Below are 15,144 nucleotides of genomic sequence, written 5' to 3'. Positions count from 1 at the left end.
ACATAGTCTGCATGGCACTGATGCAAATGAAGGATGCAGCAGAAGTGACTGGCAACACCACTAACTAATAGGGTGGACAGACGATTGAAGAAGAGGCAGGCGATGTCCTGGACAGTGTCACTCATATGCAGGCACGTCAAAGGATCACATTCTTAGCTAATCTGAGGTTTGCCATACCTCCCCAGGGTGAGAGGGGGCACTATTGCTTATCATGTGGTCTGCTTTTCTCTCCATAGTCTGGAGAGGATGTCCAGTGATGGCAGCTGACTCCGCTCCTTTCAGTCAACACCCCCTAAAAGAAGGTGTCACAGCATGATATGGGTACAGGAAAACTGGTCAGGATGGAAGGAAAGATGAATGGCATAAAATACAGGACAACTCATGAAGACAACCTGTTTGAGTCTGCCAGAGCCACACAGCGGATTTGCAGTTTGGCCCTGAGGAAAGGAAGAAAATCCCAGTGGTTAGATGAGCTAAGCTAATAGAGACATTCAACAAAAGACTGGCAGCTGGATTGGCAGCAAAAGGGGGCTCAACAGAGCATTGACTTTGGGGGGTGAATACCTACAGTATGCACACTCAGAATTTCTGTTTTTTTTTTTTGTCTTAATTATTTTTTGTGTAAATGTCATTTCTTAGTTACATAAGAATCATAAATGTTTTACTAAATAAGAGTGCATAATCTATGGGTGGTTCCTATAACCTCCAAAAGCTGAATTGAATTGGTATATTCTCGCTATTTCTAACTTCTCTGACTAACCATTATTCTCAGTTAGTGACCAGCCTTGCCATGTGTAAGGTGAAGAGGGCACACGATTTTAAACCAGGCCATTTTTGCCTTGTGTACCTTGTGAGCGTGTTGTGTGCTAAGTAACATGTAGGACAAAGCACTTAGTTGAAAGTGCTGCGCCGTACATTTAAAGCGTACAGAAGAAGAAAGTAAGAATCTTTAAGTATAGAAATAACTAAAGCTTTACAATAAAAGCTAAGTTCAGAGAAAATACATTTTTCTTTTTTTTTTTTGCCTTTAATTTTACCTGTGTAACAACTTTTTTCTTTATTCTTATGTGGACTGTTTGCTTTGATATTTTCAGTAAATATTTTAAAACAAACTTTTGGATTGAATAAGGAGACCCGTCTATATTCGCTTCCCGGGTCTTTCCTGCGTGGAGTTTGCATGTTCTCCCGGTGTCTGCGTGGGTTTCCTCTAGGTGCTCCGGTTTCCTCCCACAGCCCAAAGACATGCAGGTTAGGTGCATTGGTGGTCCTAAATTGTCCCTAGTGTGTGTGCTTGGTGTGTGTGTGTGTGTGCCCTGTGGTGGGTGGACTCCCTGCTTAGGATTTGTTCCTACCTTGCACCCTGTGCTGGCTGGGATTGGCTCCAGCAGATCCCCGTGACCCTGATTTAGGATATAGCAGGTTGGATAATGACTGACTGACTTTTGGACTGAGAGATTTCTTTCAGCACATGTTTTTCCCGTGCTTGAACTCGCCTTCCACTCCTGCAGCTACAGTTTGTGTCGCACTTTCAAAGTGGTAGGCATGTTGTGTCAATCCAATGGTGCTAATACCCCAAAAATTTTATTTGAATTCCATATTGTAAGGCGACAAAAAGGGACAGACACCATTGCAAGGCTCTGTACATTGGACTATAATATCAGTAGCTGAAATGCTTATCTCTCTATTATTAAAAGAAAATCCTTGGAGAGAAAGATGGGAGACGAGACGTGATCTTCACATGAAGATCACGGAAGACACTTAAAAGACCTGCGTGACGAAAGAGATTGGCCACAGAGTGTCTCGCAGGGACCTTAAACATGAGACTTTGTGCCAAGAGATTGGCGTAGAACATGAGATTCTTGCAAGACATGCCCTACTTACAACCAATATTAAATAAGACCATGGGCAGCAAAACACTCAGTCGTGTCAAGGATTTGAGCACACACAGATCCAGGGCTCTCAGCACATATAAAGCGTATAAGGACAATATGTTATAGATAAAATGTCGACGACTAAGCGAAGAAGAAACAGCAGTGAGGAGAAAAGAGACTCAAAAGCGTTGGAGAGAAAAAAATGCAAAAAAGAAAAATCGAGGTGCAAATTCAGAAAATAAGGAAAGTAATAATCAGCCCGGAACAAGTGGAATTGAAAAAAGCACATCCTATTAGTTTTGGTTTTTTTGTTTTGTTTTTGTTTTTTTTTTTCTTTATTTCGCCTTATACAATTTTCTTGTATTAGGAATTTGTTAGTTTTCGCATACCCCTTGGGGTCAGAGCGCAGGGTCAACCATTGTACAGCGCCCCTGGAGCAATTACATGTTAAGGGCCTTCCTCAAGGGCCCAGCAGAGTAGGATCTCTTTTGGCAGTGATGGGAATTTGAACCGGCAACCTTCAGGATACCAGCACAGATCCTTAGCCTCAGAGCCACCACTCTATTGGGCTTAGAATTAAAAAAGACAAAGAGTAAAAGACAAAGTAGAACTTCATAAAGGCGTTCAAAAATGTTGGCTCTATACACATGCTGAGCAGGTTAGAGATTATGAAAGAAGTGGAATTTGAAAGGCTCAAAAAAACGGCGCGATACAAATGCAGAGAAAGTTAAAGAATATGAAAGCAGGAAAATTAGAAAGTATCAAAAAAAAAAGAAAGTAAAGATCGCAGTGGCACAAAGAAACGGAAATGATTACTCAAAAAAAGGGAAAATAATCACCACGGACCAGGTGTCTTTGAAAATAAAGCAGGACAAAGCGAGGAATGGAGATTGAATATACAGTATGGCCAAGGGCGATATGTCAGTATATAAAAATTGTAAGGCTTTGAAGTTTAACTCAGAGAATTTCAAAAACTTTGTTTTACCTCACATGCATTTATTGGTTACTTTGCAAAAAAAATGTATTAACTGCTGATGATGAAGATCGTTTTGTCTGTGCTGAAATTCCAAACAGAGAAACCTATCCTGCATTATGGCACAAAGTCATTAAACACACGTCTCACGGACCTCATTTAAAAAGATTCAGCATTGTTGGGACTCGAAAGATTCCAAATATTGTTTTTAACGAAGTTCTGAAATAAAAGTGAAACTAATGAAATAGCAACAATTCAAAGTAAAAAAATCTTAAAAGTGTGTATCCGGGAAACCAAACACGGGGGCTGGCGAGCGAAGCGAGCAGGGGGCAAAGACCCCTAGTTGTGAAAAAAATGCCTCTAGATATCAAAAGTCATTTGGGGCTATTTACTAATATTGATGTTTAATATCAACCAAATATACTGTTTACTTCTAATAATAATAATTATTAATAATTATTGGTCTCTATGGACGCTCCTTAATTTTGTAGTTCACAGGAAATTATCCGCAGGGGGACAAAATTTCAAAGATGCCAATGGTTGGAACAAAAATCTGTAGTCAAGGGGGTCCCTGGGACTGCATCTGGGAGCCCCTGCATTAGAGCAGAGTTTCTCAGACTCGGTCCAGGGGACCCCAATGGCTGCAGGTTTTTGTTCCAACCAGCTTCTGTTTTTAATTGGATTCTTGGGCTAATGAAGTGAGTTGTAATTTCCCAGATTCTGTGTTTTGGGAACAATATAGAAATTAGAAAACTATGTTTGGTAAAAAAAAATATTGAAAATGTACCAAGCAGTTATATGGGAATAATGTATTTTTTTTTGTCTCTTTAACAATATTTTTATCTTGATTTTCATTCTGCTTTTCCAGGTGTTCAAATTGTTTAATTAATCCATTATTTACTAATTATTGGGTCTGACGCTAAAGTAGCAGCCTTTCATGATGCAATGTTGTTTGTCTGGTTTGTCTGCTCTGCTAGTTATTAGTTGTCATTATTAAGATAAAAGGAAGGAGGCAAACTGCACAGAGAAAGGGAAAAATACCACAAAATCACAAAATAGAGTTAAGCATTTAAATCTATAGCAAATGCAGAAATATTTCTAAATGTCTTACAAATATAAAAATCAGGCTGCTGTGCTTTTCTGAATGTACAGTAGAATGAGAGAATAAAAAAAATAGCTAATTAAATGCTATCAGTTGTTGTCACTGATTAGGAATCCGGTTGAAACAAAAACCTGAAGCCACTGTGGCCCCAGGACCGAGACTGAGAACCAAAACTGGTTCCCCTAAGACAGGGGTCTCCAACCCAGACCCTGAAGTGCTACAGTGGCTGCAGGTTTTCATTCTAACCCTTTTCTTAATTAGTGATTAGTTTTTGCTGCTAATGAACTCTTTTACCTTCATTTTAATTAACTTGCTATTTAAGATTCAGCCCACTTAACTGTTTCTTTTTTTCTTAATTAGCTGCCAAACAATAATGAGATGCAAAACGAGTGAGACATGGGGGGTATTTTCCGTATGTCACTTAAATCACCCGAGATCAGATGCCTCATCTTGAATGAGTTAATGCCGGTTAAACTCATCTGGGATAAGTCGGTTTTTCAAACACAGCCGTGTAGTAGATTAGTTTAGCTGGATCTAATCATCCGAGATGAATGCTCGCACCCGTGCTGATTGAAAAGCCCATATATATTGAGTCTAGAAAACATGATCAGCAAGGCTTTGATAGGCTGTAACAAAATGACGAAAGAACGGGCGCATTTTTTTTTCCACACAATCGGAGCAGGACCTTTTATTCGAAGGACATGAAGAATTTTAAGATTTAATATGCACAAGGGGTAACACTGCAAAAGCAGCCCAACCCAGAAAAGACAGCTAGCAAAAAGTGGCCGACAAATTAAACGCTAAGTAGTGTGCATTGTACTTACTGAATACAGTGTTTCATTTCCTATGTGTCAGATTAATTATTATTTAATATGTCATAATTCCAGATCAAACGTGAGCACAAGGAGAACATGGGAACAGGTTAAAGTGAAGTACTTCAAACTGGTAAATATTGGTACTGTATATAACTATTTAAAGAATTGTTGACATAAAGAATCATATATAATATAAAAAGCAAAATGCCCATCGCCCTGTTTCTGAGGGCATCCCACGGGGAAGCTCCTCCTCAGAAGCAGTGGCAGGATGCAGTGGTCACTTCATTTCAGGTAAAGGATGGTCATTGCATATATTTGTCCTCCATGTGTGCCATAGGTCTGTTCCATATAGCCCTCTTTTTTGTTTGGTCAATTGCAGGGAATGTCATATCCCTAGAACCTGTGTCTGACCAACGAGATATTGATGAAGATCAAATATTTGATGAAGACACTGTGCCTGATTATTCGGATCTGCGTACGATTCAGTGCCCCAATCACATTTGGATATCCTGGGTAATGAGAATGTTAGGCTGACTGTGAGATTCTTCATGGAACTGTGGGTGTTTTTGCCTGTTTATTACCTACCTGTAATGGCATGAAACGCCTCTTTTATTGTCTGCACATGCAGGTGTCCAGGAAACACTATGAAAACCCGAAGGAAATATTTCAGAGCCAAACAAATTTTATGAATTGCCTGGCAAACTGCACTTTAAGACAGATTTTCCGAATCGCCAACAGTATATAAAAAAAGTGCCGCTTGCAAAAAACCTCAAAGCAATGCCTACTGTCTGTGTGGTTGTGAGAGCCCGACTTCGCAGAGTTTGACTTCGTATATAAGGTACCAATAAATCTTTGAGGTACAATATTCCCCCTCGGCTAAAACGGTATCTTTCGAAAAGAATTTCCTCCGTGAGCAATAAAGGATCTTGCTGATCACGCAAAACCCTCTCTATATGAAATTCTGTTCTTGTAATTTGCGCACCGATATCAATTGGTCGCTCATTCATGAACGGCGAAGTCATGACTGAATGAATTCCATGCGCGGACACTGATTAAGTGTGTGAGCTAATCCTTGCTTACATCGAACAAACCTGCTCCGAGCAGGTTTGAGGATTTGGATGTGTTGCTATGACAACACATCCAGCGAGAGTTTCAAAAAACCGACAGATCCAGGATCAGGCCAAATTGTCAAAAATTAGGCCTACATTCGGCTAAATGAGTAATCCACGTACGAAAAATACCCCCATGACCTGCTCACCTGTGTTCATCATACAATACTTGAAAATAAAGAAAGGTGAAGGTCTCAATAATGTGATCTGCTCAGGTCCACCAAACGTTTGGACGGTGCTCTTAAAAAAAAAAAAAAAAAAAGAAAATCAACTGTTATGGAAATGTCTGCTGTGCCAGAATGAGAACAACAGCAAGACATGGAATTTAATAACGGAGTGTAATTAACAATAATCAGTTTCTAATTAAGAAACTGGTTGGAGTGAAAACGGTTGGAGTTTAAAGTTCTGAATTAGCAGGTCATCTGTTTGCTCACTTCACGTCTTATTTCTATTTTTAAGGGAAAAAAGAAGCAATTCAGAGAATGGAGTCTTTAAAAAATGTTGAATGGAGGGAGAAAAACTTAGCAGAAAATATATGTCACAAATTGAGAAAAAGATTAGAATAAAAACCTGCAGTCATGGCCGCACGTCGGAACCGGAGTTAGAGACCCTTGCCCTATGACAGGGGTCGGCAACTATGGCTTGGCACACAGAACAATTTTCAATGGCACTCTGATTGAATTGAAATATAGTAAATGAAAATTATATTTTAATAACAGCGCACGCCTTCGTGCCGTCACCTACGTTTTGCGCATGCGACTCAAATGTAAAGTTAAACCATATGTTCAGTGCAAGCTACGGTACGTTAAAACAAACCTCTTGTTATTATTAAGTAATATACTGCCCTAAAATAACGCATAAAAGATAAAAACTGGATGTTCGCTCTTTTCAAGACTCTTGGACGAATGAATATGGATTTATACAACAAAAGGATCGTTGTGTGTGTGTGTGTGTTATGCTGTGAAAGTGTCGTGTGTCATACGTCAAGTGTACAAAGATATTATCAAACTAAACATCAGTCCACGTTTAAAAACTCTGATGAGAAAAGTGAAGCTATAAAAAGGGCTGTTTCTGGCTTTAAGAAACAAACTACTTATTTTATTCAAATAATTGAAACCAAAAATAAAGCCACCGAATGCAGTTATACAATTGCTTCGCATTGATGGATTAATAGCTCTGATCTATACTAATTAATAAAAGGCAAAGCCCTCACTGACTCACTCATCACTAATTCTCCAACTTCCCGTGTAGGTAGAAGGCTGAAATTTGGCAGGCTCATTCCTTACAGCTTACTTACAAAAGTTAGGCAAGTTTCATTTCGAAATTCTACGCGTAATAGTCATAAATGGAACCTGTTTTTTGTCCATATACTCTAATGGAGGAGGCGGAGTCACGTATCGCATCATCACGTATTACGCCTCCTACGTAATCACGTGAACTGAAAACAAGGAAGAGATTTACAGCACGAGTCAAACGTGGGAACGAAGGTAAATGACGTTAATTGTTGAGTGTCTTTTAATACTGTGTAAACATACATATTAACACATGTGCAATTAAACGTGTGCATTTACGGGGTGATTTCTCAGGCTTAAAAGCTCGCCTTTTATTAAAAAGGTAAATGCAAACTCTTTTCATTCTGAAGGGCACAAACCACGTTAGATTTCAGCCGTTAAACGCGCAAAAATGTCAGTACACCAGATAAATAAGCGCAACATATTATCAGTTGTATTGTATGCTTACAATACATATAGAAATGTGTTAATCGTTAACTAATATTATGGGATGGTGTTTTTCGACTCACGCCTTGATTTAAATGATTGCATGTCTTGGTGGGTTTGCGTAGCTTATTGTCAATATCTTTACACCTCTTTTTAAGACTTAATTTAAAAAGGTTTTCTTTTCTTCTTAATTAAAATTTAAAAGCAATACTTCACCGCTGCGAAGACCCTCTAGCGCTGACGTCCGAAGTTCGATTACCGTAAGCGAGTGCAGTGAGTGTGTACACCTGATGAGCCAAGAATAAGGGGGAAAGACGTGTCGTGTACTCTTTGCATTATTTGAGAGTAAACTATTTTCAACCATTCTATGATCTGCTTCTCACAACTGAAGGCACCGTGGCTGATGTTACCTGACTTGCTACCCAACCATAAGCGTTACCTGGTAGGTAACCACCCACTCACTTCACTCCCTTACGGGAATCGAACCTCGGACGTCAGCGCTAGAGGCGAAGCCCCTAAAATTGCGTCACGGCATGTGGTTCATTTATTTGACAACATGTAGATCGGGGTAATTACATTCACGGCATTCGTAGTCTGATTCACAATCTGATTGTATGGGTGGTTACCTACCAGGTAACGCTTATGGTTGGCCAGCAAGTCAGCTCGAAGTGATCACTCGAGTGAAGGCAGCTCCACAAAAAAACAGATCCTTAACAAACTGCTACTGGTATATTTTCCCTTAATTTAAAAAGGTTTTCTTTTCTTCTTAATAAAAATTTAAAAGCAGTACTTCGCTGGTGTGAAGCGCGTGGATTTGAGCGACTGACGCATACAGACATATTCATGAGTGCAGGTACTTCGGAAAGAAAGCACCATGTAAACCTAAAGTTTAAATTAAGTTCATAGACTTACAAAAGGTTGCCATTGATTTGAGGCAAGATTGCTTTTCTCCTGTACAACTATACGTTGCATTCTCAAGAGTGTGCTTGCACGGCCTGGTCATATTACAACCGGAGTGCTGAACTGACAACGTGATATACAAACAGAACTATAACAATCATAATAAATGAACAAAAAAAAAAAAAAGCGAAGAACCCTTGGATTTAATAAAAAGGCTCCTTCCTTGGCGAAGCAACGAAAAAGGAAGACCTTATATGGCGTTCGTTTATAAAATAGCAGAAAAGCTGTGTTAAGGCTGCTTCACAAAAAAACATATCCTTAACAAATTGTTATTGGGATATTTTCCCTCAATTTAAAAAGCTTTTCTTCTTAATAAAAATTTAAAAGCAGTACTTCGCGGGGATTTAGATATAGATATATATCTATGTATATACTAGCAAAATACCCGCGCTTCGCAGCGGAGAAGTAGTGTGTTAAAGAGGTTATGTAAACATATATATACATATACATATATACATATATATACATATCTACATATCTCGGACAACAACAACATTTATTTATATTGCACATTTTCATACAAAAAGTAGCTCAAAGTGCTTTACATAATGAAGAAAAATAAAAGACAAATAAGAAATTAAAATAAGACAACATTAGTTAACATAGAGGGCGGCACGGTGGCGCAGTGGGTAGCGCTGCTGCCTCGCAGTTGGGAGATCTGGGGACCTGGGTTCGCTTCCCGGGTCCTCCCTGCGTGGAGTTTGCATGTTCTCCCCGTGTCTGTGTGGGTTTCCTCCGGGCGCTCCGGTTTCCTCCCACAGTCCAAAGACATGCAGGTTAGGTGCATTGGCGATTCTAAATTGTCCCTGGTGTGTGGGTGTGTGTGGGTGTGTGCGCCCTGCGGTGGGCTGGCATCTTGCCCGGGGTTTGTTTCCTGCCTTGTGCTCTGTGTTGCAAGGGATTGGCTCCTGTATTTAGGATATAGCGGGTTGGATAATGGATTGATGGACATTTGTATGCATAGACCCATTTGCCCGTTGTCGTTTTTTTTCTTTCTTCAGTAATATTTCAGCAAACCCGGAGCTTGTCAGTTCAAATCCTGGTACTGACACCACTGTGTGACCCTGAGGAAGTCACTTCACCTGCCTGTCCTGCAAGAAACAAAAGTAATGTAACAAATTGTACCTCAGATATTGCAAGTTGCTGGAATAAAGGCATAAGTCAAATAGATAAATATGTATTATACACATAGGGACTATTCATTTATTTTCAGTTAAGTCATCTGCAGAAAACCTTTATAAATGAGGGTTTCTCCTTTTTAGATAGTGCAAACTGTTTCTTCTTCATTGACGTTTTCTCTTGGAGAGCTTTTTTCATTTCATTGAAAATTAAAGCAGCAGCTGCCAAAATATGTAGCTTTCTTATTAATTTTTCAACATTGTGTAAAATAACGTTATAAAGTAACATAAAAGGTTTAAATACTGGTTATCCTTTTACACTAAAATATTACTAAAGAGATACAAAAAAAGTAAAATGCATATGTTGTTTTTCTTTAAGGAGATTAAATATTACTGAAGAAAGAAAAAAAAAAAACTAAAACAGCCAAATGGGGCTATGCATACAAACTTAAAAGGTTTAAATAAAACAGAAATACAGTCATCCCTCACATATCGCGGGGGTTACGTTCCAGAGCCCCCAGCGATAAGTGAAATTCCGTGAAGTACCTACCTATATTTATTTTATTTATATATATTTTAAGGCTTTATAAACCCTTCCCACACTCTTATAAACATTTCCTATGCTCTTAAACACTTTCTACACTCAACACCGCAGAGCAACACTACACGCAGCGATCAGACGTTGATGCGTCTGCCAGTCGCTTTGTGAAGAGGGGGGTAGGTGAATGCACATTAAGCAGAGGTGGACTTTGTGCTGCTTCTGCCAAAATGCCTGCTTGTCGCTTTACGCGTTCTGAAGGAGGAGAAGGAGTGTGTGTGTGGGTGTGTGAGGGCTGAACGCACGTTCGCTCAAACCCCCCTCTCCTGCCACTTCGCGTTGTGAGGGGGGGTGTTGGGAAGCGGGCTTGCTGAATGCACGCTAAGGAGAAGTGGACTTTGTGCTGCTTGTCGCTCTGCGTGTCAATAAGCCTGTACAGCAGCTGTTTTCCTGTCTCACTGCCTTGTCTTGCATGAACTTGAAATGTTTTATAATAGAGAGATGTTACTTATATCCTTAGTCCGACATCCACATATCATATGTGTTAACAAAGTGTGTTTTATAAGTTTACATGTGTTTAAAGCGTGTGGGATGGGTATTTTAAGGCTTAAACTATAAAAATGTTTATTTATATGGTCTTTCTATATCACGGATTTTGACCTATCACTGATGGGTCTAGAACTAACTTCCGCAATAGGCGTTTCGCGTGATTACGTAGGAGGCGTGATAATGCGATACGCGACTCCGCCCCCGTCCATTACAGTATATGGACAAAAAATAGGTTCCAGTTATGACCGTTACACTTTGAATTTCAAAATGAAACCTGCCTAACTTTTGTAAGTAAGCTGTAAGGAATGAGCCTGCCAAATTTCAGCGTTCCACCTACACGGGAAGTTGGAGAATTAGTGATGAGTCAGTCAGTCAGTCAGTGAGGGCTTTGCCTTTTATTAGTATAGATTATATATATATATATATATATATATATATATATATATATATATATATATATATATATATATATATCCCCATCTATATATATATATATATATATCTATATATATCTATATATGCATATCTATATATCTATATACATATAGATGTATATAGAGATATAGATATATATAGATATATATGTATGTATGTCTATATATATATATGTAAGCTTATAAGTACTGCCTTACTTCTCTTTAAGAAAGGAAGATGTAATGATACTTGATTTAAACGATTTCATGTCTTGCTAGGTTTGCGTAGCTTATTGTCAATATCTTTACACCTGTTTTTAAGACTTATTGACTGAAACGGGCTTTCACGAAAAAAGTTACGGCTTTGCTACAGGATACACCCTCCACAAGTTAAGGAAGTAAAAATAAAAGTATATATTTCTGTTTTATTTAAACCTTTTAAGTTCGTATGCATAGCCCCATTTGGCTGTTTTAGTTTTTTTTTTCTTTCTTCAGTAATATTTAATCTCCTTAAAGAAAAACAACATATGCATTTTACTTTTTTTGTGTCTCTTTATTAATATTTTAGTGTAAAAGGATAACCAGTATTTAAACCTTTTATGTTACTTTATAAATTTATTTTACACAGTGTTGAAAAATTAATAACAAAGCTACATATTTTGGCAGCTGCTGCTTTAATTTTCAATGAAATGAAAAAAGCTCTCCAAGAGAAAACGTCAATGAAGAAGAAACAGTTTGCACTATCTAAAAAGGAGAAACCCTCATTTATAAAAGGTTTGCTGCAGATGACTTAACTGAAAATAAATGAATAGTTCCTATGTGTATAATACATATTTATCTATTTGACTTATGCCTTTATTCCAGCAACTTGCAACATCTGAGGTACAATTTGTTACATTACTTTTGTTTCTTGCAGGACAGGCAGGTGAAGTGACTTCCTCAGGGTCACACAGTGGTGTCAGTACCAGGATTTGAACTGACAAGCTCCGGGTTTGCTGAAATATTACTGAAGAAAGAAAAAAAAACAAAACGGGCAAATGGGGCTATGCATACAAATGTCCATCCATCCATTATCCAACCCGCTATATCCTAAATACAGGAGCCAATCCCTGCCAACACAGGGCACAAGGCAGGAAACAAACCCCGAGCAAGGTGCCAGCCCACCGCAGGGCGCACACACCCACACACACCCACACACCAGGGACAATTTAGAATCGCCAATGCACCTAACCTGCATGTCTTTGGACTGTGGGAGGAAACTGGAGTACCCGGAGGAAACCCAGACAGACACGGGGAGAACATTCAAACTCCACGCAGGGAAGCGAACTCGGGTCTCCTAACTGGCACCTTTCACTGCGCCACCATGCTGCCCGCATACAAACTTAAAAGGTTTAAATAAAACAGAAATATATACCTTTATTTTTACTTCCTTAACTTGTGGAGGGTGTATCCTGTAGCAAAGCCCTAAGTTTTTTCATGAAAGCCCCTTTCAGTCAATAAGCCTTAAAAACAGGTGTAAAGCTAAAGTTGCAGCACAGCTATTCAATTACACTTGCCTAACGCCTCTCCTAAGGGGACATACTGTGGGATCTGGGCATCCGTCAAAGCACCAATCACAGGCCCGATTAGAAAGCGGGAAGCTGTGATTTGTCGTCTCCCTCTCATGTAACAATCACAGCCCGTGTTACAACGCACTATGTATGTATGTACTGTATATATGTAGAGGATGGATGGATGTATATGTGTGTGTTTATATATATATATATATATATGTATATGTAGATATGTGTATATATATGTTTACGTAACCTCTTTAACACACTACTTCTCCACTGCGAAGCGCGGGTATTTTGCTATATATGTGAATGTATGTATGTATGTATGTCTTTATTTATATTATATATATATATATATATATATATATATATATATATATATATATATATATATATGTAGATGTGTAAATTTGTATATGTATATATATGTATATGTGGATGTATATATGTATGTAAATATATGTATATGTAGATATGTGTATATATGTATATGTATATATATGTTTACATAACCTCTTTAAACACACTACTTCTCCGCTGCGAAGCGCGGGTATTTTGCTAGTGAATAATAAAGAATGATTAATCATATTAGAATTCTGTCCTGCGGTGGTTTGGCACTCTGCCCGGGATTGGTTCCTGCCTTGTGCCCTGTGTTGGCTGGGATTGGCTCCAGCAGACCCCCATGACCCTGTGTTCGGATTCAGCGGGTTGGATAATGGATGGATGGATATTAGAATTTTTGATATTTTTTTCTTATTCATCCATCCATCCATCCATCCATTATCCAACCCGCTATATCTTAACTACAGGGTCACGGGGGTCCGCTGGAGCCAATCCCAGCCAACACAGGGCACCAGGAAGGAAACAAACCCCGGGCAGGGCGCCAGCCCACCGCAGGGCACACACACACCCACACACTAGGGACAATTTAGAATCGCCAATGCACCTAACCTGCATGTCTTTGGACTGTGGGAAAAAACCGGAGTACCCGGAGAAAACCCACGCAGACATGCAAACTCCACGCAGGGAGGACCCGGGAAGCGAAACCGGGTTTCTTAACTATCAGACTATGTAATTTATAATTTGTCATACATGTTTTAAGACATGTGTTGAAAATTTAAATTTGACAAAAGATTCTTTTCACATAAGATCCTATGTATTTTAAAATATCGAATGACCAATAATATACGATCAGTTTAAAATGGGCATCAAAAGTTATGCCCATTATAACCGGACGAATTTTGATACTATATATAACAAAATTGTTAGAATTATGTCGGCACGTGGAATAACAGTGTAACATAGGTTCGGCATGACACCGCTGAAAGGTTGCCAACCCCAGCCCTATGGCATCGCTCTGAAGAACTGCAGAGGCACCTTTTTTTTACAACGACGTAGTCGGAAACCCCCCTACGGGAGCCCCAATCTCCTTTGCGAGACCGTCTGTGCTCAACTTTACTTTTGAGCGGCGTTAAGTGTAATCAGCGGCTTTTCATAAGTCGTGAGGAGGATTTACAGTCTGGATGCAAAAAATAAAAGAGAGAGAACAAGAAGAAGTAAACACGTTGCTACTTACCTTCAGCCCAAGCTACAGGTTACTTGATTCGCAGATCCAAATGTCCTAGCCGCGCTAATTATATGCACTGGACTGGGGTGGGACAACCCGGAGAACATTAACGCCCAACGCCCGGCTGATGTTTGGACTTCCAGTTCAATATTCAATAAAAAGGAGGTTTACGTTTTCCTGCCCTGATAACAGTCTTCCGCCTAATTTTAGAGATAAGTCCCGTGGTCACAATTGGCCGCGTAAGACAATAACAAACAGATGTAGGGGAGACTGGGGACGGTTGCAACACTTTTTGCATTCCTCTCATTTACTCAGAGACTGTTTGGACTACACCAGCCAAATTTGTATACTATAAACTTACAACTGTCTGCTAATTACCCATAGTACTTGTAGTTAATTATATTTTACATACAGGGCCGCTGCTGGCCAAATGGGTGCCCTAAGCAGAAATTTACTTTTGTGCCCCCTCCCCCAAATATTAGTTAGGCAGCCGTAACAGAGGTGAGGGTGCGCGCGTCATCACGTGTGATTAGCCTACTCTGCGTTCACCGTAAAATGCAATATATATACATTTATATTTTTGTTTATTTGTATATGTATATTATTGATATTAATTTATTATTATAATATATAAAAACGATTTTTTTTGAGCAGCTGGGATGGTGCCCCCCTGGGAGTTGGTGCCCTGGGAGTTGGAGCGGCGGTACTGTTTACATATACTACACAATATTGATTTGAACTGAAGAAGTCAGATGTTGCAACACATATAAGGGACGGTTGCAACATGTTAAACATATATTAAATTTCAATAATTAACCTTTGCTTTTTCTCTGAACTTGCATAGTACTGTGTAAA

General features: G+C 39.1%; 1 protein-coding gene across 1 annotated transcript in view; it reads right to left on the bottom strand.

Moving 5' to 3' along the window:
* The window catches only part of LOC114644336 (uncharacterized), a 101,201-nt gene extending 86,739 nt beyond the window's left edge, over positions 1 to 14,462 (bottom strand). Inside the window, exon 1 of the mRNA XM_028792475.2 lies at positions 14,299 to 14,462. The gene's annotated coding sequence lies outside the window, so the exon portion shown is untranslated. The remainder of the gene's footprint in view (positions 1 to 14,298) is intronic.
* Between the last annotated feature and the right edge of the window lie 682 nt (positions 14,463 to 15,144).

The sequence above is a fragment of the Erpetoichthys calabaricus genome, chromosome 3 (assembly GCF_900747795.2).
Source record: "Erpetoichthys calabaricus chromosome 3, fErpCal1.3, whole genome shotgun sequence".
Taxonomy (NCBI): domain Eukaryota; kingdom Metazoa; phylum Chordata; class Cladistia; order Polypteriformes; family Polypteridae; genus Erpetoichthys; species Erpetoichthys calabaricus.
This window is presented reverse-complemented; position numbering and strand designations above follow the sequence as displayed.